The sequence below is a fragment of the Panicum virgatum genome, chromosome 7N (assembly GCF_016808335.1).
Source record: "Panicum virgatum strain AP13 chromosome 7N, P.virgatum_v5, whole genome shotgun sequence".
Classification (NCBI taxonomy): domain Eukaryota; kingdom Viridiplantae; phylum Streptophyta; class Magnoliopsida; order Poales; family Poaceae; genus Panicum; species Panicum virgatum.
In genome coordinates, this window is record NC_053151.1 from 41,140,743 (window position 1) to 41,154,906 (window position 14,164).

Genomic DNA, 14,164 nt, shown 5'->3' on the forward strand with positions numbered 1-14,164 from the left:
AAAAGAACAAGTGCAAAGCTCCATCACCAAGCTCAAGCGAAGATGAAGCTAATGAAGATTCAAGTGATGAAGATGGTGATGTTGAGCTAGCACTCCTCATGAAGAAGACCTCCAAAATGATGTCAAGGTTAAACAAGAAAGGGTACAGCTATGACCCCAAGAAAAACAAGTTTCGTACCCGGAAGGGCAAGGACAATGTCAAAAAAGTTTGTTACAATTGTGGCAAATATGGTCACCTCTCATATGATTGTCCGGAGCCTTCAAAACTCAACAAGAAACAAGAAGATGGTGACAATCAATACAAGACTTCAAAGAAAAGTTATGAGAAGAAGGACCACAAGAAGAAAGGATCTTTCACAAGAAAAGAGAAGGTCAAGGCTTTCCTTGGAGAATGGATCACGGATGGTGAATCCTCAAATGATGACTTAAGTGATGAAGAATCCAAAAAAAAGATTGTGGGGATTGCCATGCATGATGATGAAGATGTTGGTGATGAGGCACCTCTACCTCCACCACCCATGTGCTTCATGGCAAGAGGTAACTCCAAGGCGAGTGATGATGAAGACTCCTCTAGTGATGAAAGTGAACATTGCTTATCTCCTAATGAAGTGCAAAACATCCTAGAAGAGTACCAACAAGTGGTCAAGAAGTACAAATCAAAATGTAAAGTTCTTGAAATTGAATATGCCAAGCTTAAGGCCTCAAATAATGAGTTGATTGTTAGGCATAATGAGGTAGTAGAAACTCATGATACAAGTATTGTTCCTAGCAAGCAACTTAAAGAGGAGCATGACAAGCTACTTGTTAAGCATGATGAATTAAATGTTAAATATGAGGAAGTAGTTGTGCTTAACAAGTCACTTACTTCATGCAACAAGAAGCTTAAGCTTGATTATGCTAACCTAAATATGAAATATCAAGAACTTGACCTTACCTTTGATGCTTTGGATGAAGAACTTAAAGAATCTCAAAAGAAAGTCATCAAAGTCAATATAGCTACTTCTTGTGATGATCTTGTGGAGTTGTCTCACCCTACTACTTGTCATCATGCTTCTCCTTCTTGTTCAAAGACTAACCATGATAGGGAGAAACAACTTGAGGAGGAGCTTGAAAGCATGACCAAATGCGTGTTCAATGTGACAAGAGGAGAATAATTGCATAAGGAGATTCTCTTCCACAATGCAAGGCACTTTGGGACAAATGGACTTGGATCATTTCACAACCCTCCGAAAAATTGTCCCAAGTCGCCGGAGCTAATGGCATGCTTCAACAAGGAAGTTGGCTCATATTGTCAATATTGTCATGTCACCGGGCATCACACAAGGGAGTGTCCAATTCCTACTCGTCCACCTCCTACCTTGCCTCCTAATTACAAGTCTCAATTCAATGAAAATCATTTCTTGTTAAGCAAGCTTAAAAGTGGCAAGATTAAGGCAAAATTTATTGGCACTCAAATTAAGGGAAAGCTACCACGCCAACTATGTGTTCCTAAAGCTTTAGTAACACATGTCAAAGGACCCAAACTTGCATGGGTTCCCAAACCTCAAAAGTGATTCATTTGTGTGTAGGTGAACTACAAAGCCGGTGGCAAGTATTGGGTGCTTGATAGCGGATGTACACAACATATGACCGGCTATGTAAAGATGTTCACCTCACTAGATGAAGATGTGGGCGATTATGAACATGTCACCTTTGGTGACAACTCAAAAGGAAAAGTGGTAGGTTTGGATAAGGTAGCCATTACCAAGGATCTCTCTATTTCTAATGTGTTGCTTGTTGAGTCGGTTAGTTTCAATTTGTTATCTATTGCTCAACTTTGTGATTTAGGACTAATATGCACCTTTAGTGATAGTGAGGTTATAGTGACAAGCAAGGAGGATAAGAGTTTAATATTCAAAGGATTTCAACATGGTAACATCTACCTTGTTGATTTCTCATCTAATGATGCAAGCTTGGCGACATGTCTCTTCTCCAAGAACTCCATGGGTTGGCTTTGGCATCGCCGCATTGCTCATATTGGCATGAGCCAACTCAAAAAGGCCTTCAAACGAGGAATGGTGGTTGGTGTTAAAGATGTTACATTTGACAAAAACAAATTGTGTAGTGCTTGTCAAGCCGGGAAGCAATTTGCATCATCACATACCATGAAGGCTTATTTGTCAACATCAAGAAGCTTAGAGCTACTACACATGGATCTCTTTGGGCCAACCACCTACAAAAGTCTTGGCGGTAATCTCTATTGTCTTGTAATTGTTGATGATTATTCTAGATATACTTGGAATTTCTTTTTAGAGGACAAGAGCAAGACTATGGGGATCTTCAAGATTTTTGTCAAGCAAGCTCAAAATGAATTTGAGTCAAGTGTTGTGAAGGTCCGGAGTGACAATGGCACGGAGTTTAGGAACACTCAAGTAGAAGAACTTTGCAACGACTTGGGGATCAAGCATGAGTTTTCATCAACATATACACCCCAACAAAACGGAGTGGTGGAGAGGAAGAACAAGACATTAATCACTCTTGCAAGAGCAATGTTGGATGACTATGGCATCTCACAAAGATTTTGGGCGGAAGCCATCAACACCGCATGCCATGCATCCAACCGAGTTTATCTTCACCGCTTCTTGGGAAAGACACCCTATAGGCTTCTCATTGGGAGGAAGCCCAACATCTCCTACTTCCGGGTGTTTGGTTGCAAATGCTACATCTTCAAGAAAAGGAAGCACCTAGGCAAGTTTGAAAGTAGATGTGATGTTGGTTTTCTTATTGGTTATTCATCAAACTCCAAAGCATATCGAGTATTCAATAGTGCTACAAGCAAGATTGAAGAAACTTGTGATGTGGAGTTTGATGAGACTAATGGCTCCCAAGGGGAAGTTTTCTCTTGTGATGATGTAGGTGATGAACCACTTCGGGAAGTCATAAAGAACATCACTATTGGGCAAGTCAAGCCAAAGGAGGAGGTAGAAGAGCTACAAGCCTCATCCACTCAAGTTGAAGTCACTTCCAAGAATGACTCAAAGGATAAAGACAAGTCTACATCATCTCATCACCATGATGAGTCATCCGATGAAGAAGATGATGCCTCACCTCCTTTCCATGATGCCCAAGATGAACAAGTGGTTGAAGAACAACTTCAATTTGATGACACACACATCACAAGTGAACAAGCCCAAGCTCAAGATCAAGATGACGAATCACTAGAAGAATCAACGTCTCAAGCACAAGAGAGGCTTACAAGAACTTCAAGAAATCATCCCATTGACTTGGTCATGGGTAATCCCTCTAGTGGAGTAAGAACTCGAAGACGTCAATATGCCTCCTTTTGTGAACATTACTCGTTTGTTTCTTGCTTGGAACCCACAAATATAGATGAAGCTCTTGAGGACCCGGATTGGGTGATAGCCATGCAAGAAGAGCTCAACAACTTCACCCGCAATGAAGTTTGGGTTCTTGAAGAACGTCCTCAAGACAAGAATATAATTAGCACCAAGTGGGTCTTCCGCAACAAACAAGATGAGCATGGTATAGTGATTCGCAACAAGGCAAGACTTGTGGCAAAGGGCTTTGCACAAGTTGAAGGGTTGGACTTTGGTGAAACATTTGCCCCTGTTGCAAGACTTGAAGCCATTCGTATCCTTTTAGCGTACGCTTCACATCATAACATGAAACTCTTTCAAATGGATGTGAAGAGTGTGTTCTTAAATGGCTTGATTAATGAGTTGGTGTTTGTTGAACAACCTCCCGGGTTTGAGGACCCTAGATATCCTAATCATATTTATAGGTTGCACAAGGCACTCTATGGGCTCAAGCAAGCGCCAAGGGCTTGGTATGAACGCCTTCGTGACTTCCTTATCAACAAGGGCTTCAAGATCGGGAGGGTGGATACAACTCTATTCACAAAAATCATCAATGAAGAGCTATTTGTATGTCAAATTTATGTTGATGATATCATTTTTGGTTCAACTAACCCCACTCTTTGCAAAGAATTTGGAGAAATAATGGCTAGGGAATTTGAGATGTCCATGATCGGTGAGCTCAATTTCTTCCTTGGGTTTTAAATCAAGTAATTGAAGGAAGGGACTTTCATCCATCAAGAAAAGTATACAAAGGATATTCTCAAGAAATTCAAGATGGATGATTGCAAGCCGATCAAGACTCCAATGCCAACCAATGGACATCTCAACTTGGATGAGGGAGGTAAATCGGTTGACCAAACTCTCTATCGTTCTATGATTGGGTCGCTTCTTTACCTAACCGCATCTAGGCCCGATATCATGTTTAGCGTATGCATGTGTGCCCGCTTTCAAGCTAATCCTAAGGAATCACACATTAGTGCCGTTAAGAGGATCCTTAGATATCTCAAGCATACGCCTACATAGGCTTGTGGTACCCCAAAGGCGCTAGTTTTACACTTTTGGGATACTCGGATTCGGACTTTGCCGGATGCCGTGTGGATCGCAAAAGTACATCGGGTGGGTGCCACTTGCTAGGGCGTTCCTTAGTCTCTTGGTCTTCAAAGAAACAAAATTCCGTGGCCTTGTCAACTGCGGAGGCGGAATACATTGCCGCCGGGGCTTGTTGTGCTCAAATCCTCTACATGAAGCAAAGCCTCTTGGACTATGGTGTAGTATTAGATAGGATCCCGCTCCTTTGTGATAACGAGAGTGCCGTTAAAATTGCTAACAACCCGGTTCAACACTCTCGTACCAAGCACATAGATATTCGCCATCACTTTCTAAGAGATCATGTGGCAAGGAATGATATACTACTTTGTTTTGTTCGCTCCGAAGATCATTTGGCGGATATCTTCACCAAACCTCTAGATGAGAGCACCTTTTGTAGGTTGCGAAGTGAGCTTAACGTTTCAGATGCTTCTAACGTCATATAATTGCCTTGTCATATAGATGCATTTCATATGTACATGTGCTAGGAGCTTGTCTAACCTTGTCAAGATAGTGATGAACATGGGTCTTGCATGAGCTGGTGGTCTTGGTTTCGCTCATGGCATGAAGAATGGTTCATCATGAAGAAGCTTGCCGAGGGTTCAAACTTGACAAGATAGATTTAAATTTTTTGAAATGCATGTGCTTGTCATATAGAATGCATCCATGTTTAATTTCTCGCTTTGCATTGGCATTGCATCACGTTAGTAGCATCACAAGGGAGCAAATCACACTTCGAGAAAGATATTCATGCTAAATATGATATATCATCTCCACAAGAGTGATAAGATTAATGTTGCGCTTTCATGCCTATTGAGCCACGTCCTATCGAACTTAAAGTTTCAATCTCTAAGTTCATAGGCAAAGTGGCTCATACATTTGGTTTTTGTGTTTAAACCTCGCTTGGATCTTATTTTGCCTATGTTAATATAAAAGCTTGTGAGCACTTAGAATGAGTGTTTGAGGGGTGAGGTTGTCTCTCGAAAATGATCCAAATTGAGTGTTTACGGCTTTGGTTTTGCAAATTTGGATCAGAAGTTGAGTTTGTAGTTCAGCAGAAAATTTCCTTAACCACCGGTTAAACCGACGCCTGTTTTTTCTCTGCATCGGTTCAACCGGTGCTTAAAGTCTTCGTGGCTCGGTTTCTGCATCGCCTCTGGAACAACCTCCGACCGTTACACCGATGACCACCGGTGCTTCCGATGGTTGGCGGATGAACCGACGCCTCAGCATCGGTTCAACCGGTGCTAATGCGTGGAGTAAATGGCCTTTGCATAGCCTCTGGACCTTACTCCTGCCAACGCACCGACGCCCGTCGGATGTTCCGGTGCCTCATTAGCGGATCTTCCGGTGTCCCTGTTGACCACGCTTTCAAATTCATTCAGATCCGGTCAACGTTGCTCCGATGGATACACCGACGCTATTTCTCTGCACCATCGGACCTTCCGGTGCTTAGGGTTTGTGGGCCCGCTCGTTCTGTTTTCGCTTAACTCTTTCGCGGGCCCCACGCGTCAGTTTCACACTGTCTTTCTTCCTCCTCGCGAAACCGCCGCCCCTGCACCCGCGCCCGTACGCCGCTCCGCCGCCGCCACTCCAGCGCCGCCCCTCCGCTGCCGCACGCGCGCCGCTCCTGCTCCACCACGCCGCCGCGCCACGCAAGCGCCGCGCACGCGCCGCGACTGCGCCCGCGCCACTACTGCGCCACCCTGCGCCGCCCACACCGTGCGCCGGCGCCTACCACGACCAGCGCCGCCGCTTCACAGCATCTTCCCCACCTTCAAACGCGCGATCCTCTGCGCTTTTGCCCTACCCGCGCCGCCGCAAGGGCTCTGATTCATTCCCTTCACCCCTTGATCAGGCGCCCTCAAGGTGTTCGACGAATTGTCCCAAGGACAAATTTCGTCATTGTGTGACTCAGCTTCGTCTCTGATCTACAAGGGTACTTTCCTGACCATTCTATGCATATGATGCACCCTCAATCTCACATCCTTTATACATATGCACTTATGCCCTTTTGCACCTCACATAACACTTTTCTCTCACACACTTACACTTGTCTAGATAAGATCTCTATTAGTGTGTTGGTTCAGAGGTTATCCACTAGAATTCTTGTCATAGGCTCAAATCGAATCCTTGTTTTGCCTCTCTATGTCAGATGGCTGGTGACAAGAAGGGAAAGGGTAAGGTGGTTGTGCAGAAGAAGAAGAAGCGCACCCGTGAGGACCGCGAGCGAGAGCAAGCTGAGGCAGTTGCTGATGCAGCCGATAGGCAGGGGATCGCTCAGGATCAGGGATCCTCAGGTTCAGGGGGAGCCACAACAGCAGTTACGTCGCTCAGGACGTACTCAGATAGCTCAGGCCACACCTGAGTCCCGCTCACGTCCACGGACTCGAGGTGGTGGCACTCAGAGGGGAGTAGGTCATGCACAGCAGCAGCACACCGACAGTCAGACTCAGACAGGAGGTTAGGACAGTGGTGAGGAGCTGCCCGAGGTTGAGCTTTTCGATCTCAGGGGTATTCCAGGACCTAGGGTCAAGAGACTGCGTTATGTGACCCCGGAGCAGTGGTTTCCCGAGCAGAGGGATGTTGGAGTTGATCGTCGCTTTTACACTCTGCTTCAGGAGTCCTTTTACCATACCTACTGCCAGTTGGACATCAAGATCAGTGAGCACAAGATGCTCCACTGGGTAGCTATGCGTGTAGCAGCAGGTGGGACTCCAGTGCTTCCTCTCTTCGAGAGATATGTTGGATTGCCTGCTCTACTCAGTGAGAGGTCCAGATACATTCGAGAGTGGGTTCGAGTTTTCTACGCCACTCTGTTTATTGAGGAGGACCGGCAGTTTTTAGACTTCATGTTCCAGGAGAGGCACTATCGTTTGACCCGAGCACGACTGGCTACCTTTCTTGGAGTTCAGATTGCCGAGGAGCCACACTTCATACACTATCAGGCTTATGGCAGCACGGTACCTCCTCGACGTCCTCATGAGTCTCACGTTCCATCTGACAAGGAGATCAGTGTTCTCTTTCAGCAGCCCTTCCTGCCTGGCACACTGAGGACTCCGGACAGGCTGACTCCCATGGCGCACTCTATCCACCTAGCTCTTAGGAAGAGTCTGTTGTTCCGGATTGGATACAATGAGGGGATTACAGCTCTGCAGCAGTGACTCTTACTATATATCATGACAGGTCGTGACTTTGATCTTGTCAACTTCTTTATCTGCGAGCTAGAGGATGTGATTTTGGATGGGATGACAGTTCACCGTCGCCATCCGTTTGCTCATTGGATCTGCTAGATTCTTGCTCAGCTCAGTCAGAATGAGCATATGGATGAGCTGGAGCACTCGAGGACACACTTCAGTTTTTACTCACCTGCTACTCCTCGAGACGGTCGTCGTGGCTCGAGAGGCCAGCGCCGAGCACAGCGGGGTCTGGATGAGCGGTTCTTGGCTGAGGGCAGAGTTGCAGACGATCCGATAGCAGCCGAGGACGCTTCACTAGCAGCAGCAGAGGTCCAGCTCCCACACTACCTGATCACAGACTCGGAGGACTCGGAGGATGACGAGGATTTTATTCCCATAGTTACTGTTCCTTGAGGTGCTAATGATGATGAGGCAGGATCCTCCGGTGCAGCACGAGCCCCTACTCCTCCAGTGTCCACTGCTCAGGTCACTCAGCCCGATGCACTTGCTGCCATTCTTACTCGGCTATCAGATCAGCAGGACAGATTTGCTGCAGCTCAGCTGAGCATGCAGGCCGAGCAGGCTCGTCAGTAGGAGGCCCAGACACTTGTTCTTGAGGGCATTCGGCAGCAGCAGGAGGCCATGAGGTTACATCTACAGCAGCAGTCCCAGATACAGCAGCAGATGTTCACATTCTTCTCGGGATGCTTCGGTCAGCTGTATCGTCACACTGGACTGCCTGAGCCTCAGCTCCCTACACCCCAGCAGCTCCAGTTCGACCCTACTGCTCCCGCTCCTCCTGTTGGCGGATTTGTGCAGACACCCTTGTCATCTTTCCCGATGTCACCACTTGTTCAGACCGGGTTGTTTGCCAGTCCTGTTCCTACTGCTGCTCCGGTTCCTGCTCCTCAGCCTAGTGTTTGGACTGCCGAGCAGCGTGCAGAGTTTCATAGACAGCAGCAGATCCTACACCAGCTCCAGCACCCCTCGGCTCAGTCACTCACGTTCGAGTCACCTTCACAGCCTGAGGTGCTCCGTCCGTCCGTCGCGCGCCCCACTCAGCCAGACCTGACTCCCGTCACGTCTGCTCCTCCGACGGACTCCACGGTCGTCGCCGCGCCAGCTTCTACCGCTACTCCAGCTACTTCTGCTGCTCCGACGACTCCGGTCGAGCAGAAGTCTTCTTCGGTCGACGACGACTGGACGGACGACGACGCAGACGACTCCGCCGCTCAGTTTTCCACCGGACCCAGCAGGAAGACCCCGCCTTCTCCAGCTCAGGATTAGATCGCCTTTCTTTTTGGTGCTTTGTTGCCAAAGGGGGAGATAGATAGGGGGAGTAGAGATAGGGGGAGCTTGGTGGTTTGTGGCGTGATTAGATCTTCATGGACTTTGTGTATGGACATGTTATTTGGATATTGTGTATGCTCTGTGTTGACATGTCCCTATATGTGCTTTATTTCAAGTAATGCATGCTTGTTTATCGCTTTCAATTTCATATCTTGTGTATCTCTACTTTGTGTTGTCATCAATCACCAAAAAGAGGGAGATTGAAGTGCATCTAGGCCGATAGATGTAAATGGTAAGTTTCGGTGATTAATGACAACCATATGCGACTAACGTGTGTTTTGAAGGAAAAATTATTGTCTAATTTCGTCTCATATGAAATGTGAAAAGAGACCCCTCAATTCGGAACAATCATGCGTGCCAAGAATTCAATTTCAAAGATTAAGGACCTTTCTAGTCTCAAGTGTCACAAGGAGATGAAGGACACTTGATTTAGATAGGGTTTATAGTTTTAGTTCTTGACCATACTATTAAGAGGGGTTCATGAGTTAGTAGCTTGATCAAAATTAAGTTGGCCTTAGAAATCTTGCACACTCGCTCAAAAACAGCTCAAGATGGTCAGTAGAAGTTAACACAACACTTGGAAGAAAAAACAATCGAAGTTACTTTGAAATCCAAGTCAATCCAGCTGAAAACCAGAAAAAACAGCAGCACCGGTTGAACCGGTGCCCTAGCGTCGGAGCATCCGATGCTTGGCGGAAGGACCGATGCCCTATCGGTCTATCTTCTCTGGATGAAGGCACAAATCAAGTCTAGCACCGGTTGAACCGATGGTCAGAAAAGTAAGCACCGGTGCAATGGAAGTTCTTTGTTCCAGAGAGCATGTTTTGGTGGACTTCAACTTCTCTTCAGCACCGGTTGAACCGACGCTTCGGAATCAAAGCACCGGTGCATTGAACGTCCTATGTTCCAGAGAGCTTGTTTGAATTAATCAGTGAACCTCTTCAGCACCGGTTGAACCGATGCCCCTACGGAGCATGCACCGGTGCATTAAAGCAAGCCTGGACACTGTGTCAGAACTCCAACGGCTACAATTTGGACACAGAGAGACCGGTTGAACCGACACCTCAAAACAGACACCCATCGGTTCTTCCGGTGCTCACGGTTTTTCTGCAGTGGACCTCCAACGGCTATGTAACTTTTTCCACTCTATATAAGGGCACCCCATGGCTCATTTCAGTTGCCTTTGACACCCTGAATACTTGAGGCCACCTTTGAGAAGAAGAGAAAGTGCTTTGAGCAAACAAGAGAAGATCTAGCAATTCATTTGTGCTTCAACCTTGAAGAATCCATCCTTTGCAAGTGTAGCAAGTGTGCTTGAGCTAGGGCCAACTGAGTGTAGGTCAAGTGAAGGCTTAGGAGCTTGTTACTCTTGGTGTTTGACGGCACCTAGCCGGTCTTGGTGATCGGGAGGTTCTTGGTGAGCTCTTGGTGTTTGTGGGAGTCCCAAGACTAGAAGATTGTATACGGTGTGAAGCTCGCCGTTCCAGAGATGGAGAAAGAGCATTCTTAGTGATCACTTGCTCCTTGGTGAAGCAAGAGAGCTATACCCTTGTGTGGGTGCTCCAACGTGGATTAGGGGGGAGCGTCAACTTCTCGATACCACGGGAAAAAATCCGGTTGTCTCGTGTCTCTCACTTTTATTTCAAGTAATTAAATCCTTTTGTTGTTACTCTTGTCTTTGATTGCTTGTAATTTGATTAGGACAACTTGCATGGTAGTGTGATCTTTTGCTTAGATTGTGATCTTGCTAGTGTGATATCTTTTAAGCAACATGATCATTATAGTGTGTTTACCTACCTAAGGACCTTGTGCTAGCATGCTCTAGTGACTAGATTTCAAATTTATAGATTAGACAATATTAGTCTAGGTTAAGAACTAGATAGAAATTTGAAAAAATCCCAATTCAACCCCTTCTTGGGCCACGATTCTTACAGTATCTCGCTTGTTGACGATCCGTACCTGGGACTGGGAGTACTAGTCTATTCCATTCGCCATGCACTATGCAGCTAGCATTAACATTTTTTTTCGAGAATTGACTTTGTTTCGGCGAGGAGATCCACAAATTTTGTACACCGGCTGGCAAATCCAAAAGAGCTCGACCATCGAGGAAGACTTCTTGCAAGGAGAAGAGAAAGGTGAAATGGGCACGGCATGACAGGGCGTGGTGATTAGTGAAACGATTTGTTTAAGTCCCTGCAGTTATTACAGTGCAAGTGTTTAAGCAGGTCAAAGGCTATCATCCAGGACAGGGGTAGTTTTGCACACTATGGACATGTTTGGATTCAAGGGCCAGAGCTATTTCCAGTCTAAAATAGTCTAAACTAGCCCAAAAATCTCCAAACATGAGGACTACTTTTGCCTATTTGGAAATACCTCATCTCCAAAAACTAGTCCACCCAAGAGGTGATTATTTGAACTATTTGATGTGGGTCCCACTAGAAAATGATTTTTTTCTCCTTCCCTGTGACCGGTCAGGGCCGTAGCTCCCTGCGTCGCCTCCCGCCGCCGCCTCACGCCGCTGCGTCGATCCGCCACAGGCCCCATCCGCTGCCGCCGGCGGTGACCTATGCCACCGTCTCGCCATGGCCGCCGCGCGCCGCACCCGCTTCGCCATGGCCGCCGCGCCACGGTTCCGCCTCGCCCATGGCCGCCGCGCTGCCCCCTCGCCATGGGCGCCGCGCGCGCCGCACCAGCCTCGCGCCGCCGCCTTGCCATGGCCGCCACGCCGCGCCTCCGGACGCCGCCGAGCCCGGATCGCCTCCCGCAGGCCCGCTGCCGCATGCTTCGCCTGCCAGCGCGCGCTCCGCCCGCCGTCGCTCGACCGCTACCGCTCCGCCACTGCTCCTCCACCTCCTCCACTGCCGCTCCGCCCGCCACTGCGCTCACGGCCGCAGCAGGGAAGGGCCGCGCCGGCGCTCGAGAGGAGGCACCGAGCTCGCCCACGCCGTAGCTGGGGAGGGCCGTGGCGCGCCCGTTCGGCATGCTTGCCTGTGGCGGCGCTGCTCGCTCGCCCACGGCGGTGGAGCTCGCGGTCCCAGTGCGCCGTGCGGATCCAGCCTTCTCGCGAGGCCCGCCGCTCGCTGGCGTGAGATGCAGGGGAGGGATGAGGATGCGGAGCAGGGGAAGAGGCCGGGCGGAGCACAGAGGGACCGGGCGAAGCACAACGGCCACACGGAAGGCCACGACGTAGGAAGACAGGGGATCCGGCAGGAAAAGGGGTTAGTTGGACCCAAATAATTGGGAAAGTACAAATAGCTCCAAATAGCTTTTGGATCCAAACATGTCAAGAGCTATTTGCTTGAGCTAAATAGCTCTAGTCCTTGAATCCAAACACGCCCCATGTGGTTTTTCTCTTCCAGTCATGCCGCAGTAAGGGCTAGCATATTCGGATTGACTGTCTCTGCTGCACTAGCCCCCCATGTGTTTTCGAATTGGTGAGACGAAAAAAACTCTACACACACAATCACGCTGCCATCATGGTGGGGTCTCGGGCCACATGATAGAAGACTCCCTCCTCAATAGAGTAATCATGTGTGGTGATGCCGATTAGGTGCCTCACAGCCTCATGGGGCCTCTCTAACCTCGCGAGTGGGCGTGATAATTGCCGGACGTCACCGCGCGGGCTAGCTCCCGTCACTCATCAGCGCAGCATTTTTTTTTGTCTTTCGAGAACGTGGTGAAGCTGGTGGTGTTAGTGTTTTACCGTTCAGGTCAGAGGACTATCAGTGATGATGAACTCACACCTCTTTGGAGGAGGCTGTCAAGAAGACTGACAGCCATGGCAGCATGCTCTCTCCTGATGCTATTCCATCCTTTAATAATGCAGGACGTTGCCACATCTTGAAGCCTATTGACAATTAAATACTGACCGGATAGGACTTGGCGAACGTGATTTTATAATGATATTGATGCCTCCCCTCACCAGCAGAACCATGGCACCCTTCTGCATGAACTACTCCGTAGAACACTGCACCATCTCCTGCCACACCGTCAACTGCTCAACTCTCATGGCAGAGAATTTGGCATTAGAATACACAAGAAAGAACTGCTAACCAACACTCTTATTTTCAGAGTTACTGAGTTCTCTGATACTGATACTTCCTTCTCGCCAGAATCAAAAGGGCTGCCTCTGGCTCCTCCAGCTCCAATGGACAAAAACAAACCCCTTGTTTAGTTACATAACTAGAAATATACGCGCGGCTTTGCCGCGCCGCGCGCTCCGTTGGAGCAAACCCATGGATATCAGCTTTGTAAATTAAGAGATAGATGAAATGGTAGCAAGTTCAGACTGATTAGGATATATATCAATATGTGACAGTCATAGCTAATTTATTTGCCATCTCAACTGTGTTCAGGTTTGAAAAGGAATCACCGTTTGACCATCGAGTGCTTGTTTCTGAATAAGTTACCTGCATATCATCATTCAGATTAATGTTGTATCATAGAAGAATAGTGCATAGATTTGTTAAAAAAATAGAACAAAAAACAGATGTTGTACCGTAGATGGTAATGTTTCAATACAAGTAAATAGCACTACTCATGCTTTGTTGGGAGAACTTGATGGAATTACTCATGCTTGTGCTTAGCACCTATGGTGAAAGATAAAGAAATTGCAAGGGCAAAGTTCACTGGTTGTAAATTTGTCATCAGAGAATGGAAATCTGGCCACAAAGGATGCTCCCTTTAACTGGGTCATCATTAGAAATCCAATTGAAGGCTAGATTTCAAAATGAATTTATTTCCCAACTGAATCGTCGCTCTGACCACATACTTGCACTTCATGATGCTAGCTGGACCTCCCTTGAATCCATACATAGTACTGCCTTTAGCATACTCCTGCAGGTAATCTGATCCAACCCAACCAAGCTAAGTCAACCACAAGTACACTTCAAAAATCCATCAAAATGCGGTACATGACTACATCCCCACTTTACTAATTCAATTTAATGCACAGATTTATCAAACATGTAAGTTCAAGTTACATGTTGCTGCAAGCCGTACAAGGAGTCTAGCTAGCCGCCCGGGCGACGGCGAAGGCATAGATGTGAGCATGTTGCTGCAAGACCGGCTCTTGAACATTTCATCGAATACCTATAGGGCGCCTCAGCTTGTAGCAAGTATTGTCTCAACGGTTGACTCGATGCGAACGGCAGCACCACCTCTGCACTTTGCGCTTTCCTCGTCGCCATGATC